Source organism: Coregonus clupeaformis, chromosome 9, assembly GCF_020615455.1.
Source record: "Coregonus clupeaformis isolate EN_2021a chromosome 9, ASM2061545v1, whole genome shotgun sequence".
In the NCBI taxonomy this organism is placed as follows: Eukaryota; Metazoa; Chordata; class Actinopteri; order Salmoniformes; family Salmonidae; genus Coregonus; species Coregonus clupeaformis.
In genome coordinates, this window is record NC_059200.1 from 38,956,668 (window position 1) to 38,958,304 (window position 1,637).

Here is a 1,637-nt window from a genome sequence, read left to right on the forward strand (position 1 = left end):
TATGGTCAACTGGTACGCTAATTAAGTTATTGCGTCATTGCACTGACCCACCTAGTCCTTTAGGTCAGTGAGCATAAACCACCTTAAGAGTATCCTCCAACAACTGTCACTCTTGTGTAGAGTAGAGCGTTGTCTTCTCCGCGGCCCCAATGGTCCTTGGCACAACGATCCAGTACGCCATAAAGGCTACTGGATTTTTTTTTGCTGCCAACTTTACTTTATTTTGCTAGCTGACAACTTTATGTTTTTTTTGTTTTGTTTTGTTTTTAATTACCGTTTATATTTTTAGTTTTTCCATCGCAACTTTTTTCCCTCATTCAACTTTTTCACTCCGGACGCTTTATCTGGACATGGTTCGTCAACATCTTCAACAGCCGAAGCTAAGTAGTAACATTAACATGATGTCTTCTAATTGCAGTCGCTGTACTCATAATATACAGGAGAACGATCGCCTTACGGCGAGAATAGCTGTGCTACAAGCCCAGCTTCAGACGCAATCGTTAGGCAAGGGTAATTTCAGTGTAGGAAAGGAAGAAACAGCGTCTGTGCCACCAGTAAGTACAGATAGTAACGTTAGTATAAATCCCCCGCACAGTCCCGCAGCCGGACAACTTTCTCATGGCTTCTGGAGGGAAATACTGTTGGAATGCTCAACCGGTGTCGCTCATTCAGCCGACAGAAACTTTCAACCGGTTTTCCCCATTATGTAGCGAGTCGGAGTCTGAGTCTGAGTCTTCTCTTGTCTCTACTCCTCCCGTTACGGGGTCTGAGACGCCGAAGGCTCCCACCATTAGCTCTGACAAATTGAAAACCCTAGTCATTGGCGACTCCATTACCCGCAGTATTAGACTTAAAACGAATCACCCAGCGATCATACACTGTTTACCAGGGGGCAGGGCTACCGACGTTAAGGCTAATCTAAAGATGGTGCTGGCTAAAGCTAAAACTGGCGAGTGTAGAGAGTATAGAGATATTGTTATCCACGTCGGCACCAACGATGTTAGGATGAAACAGTCAGAGGTCACCAAGTGCAACATAGCTTCAGCGTGTAAATCAGCTAGAAAGATGTGTCGGCATCGAGTAATTGTCTCTGGCCCCCTCCCAGTTAGGGGGAGTGGCCGAGCTCTACAGCAGAGTCTCAGCACTCAATCGCTGGTTGAAAACTGTTTTCTGCCCCTCCCAAAAGATAGAATTTGTAGATAATTGGCCCTCTTTCTGGGACTCACCCACAAACAGGACCAAGCCTGACCTGCTGAGGAGTGACGGACTCCATCCTAGCTGGAGGGGTGCTCTCATCTTATCTACCAACATAGATAGGGCTCTAACTCCTCTAGCCCCACAGTGAAATAGGGTGCAGGCCAGGCAGCAGGCTGTTAGCCAACCTGCCAGCTTAGTGGAGTCTGCCAATAGCACAGTCAGTGTAGTCAGCTCAGCCATACCCATTGAGACTGTGTCTGTGCCTCGACCTAGGTTGGGCAAAACTAAACATGGCGGTGTTCGCCTTCAATCAATCAATCAATCAATTTTATTTTATATAGCCCTTCTTACATCAGCTAATATCTCGAAGTGCTGTACAGAAACCCAGCCTAAAACCCCAAACAGCTAGTAATGCAGGTGTAGAAGCACGGTGGCTAGGA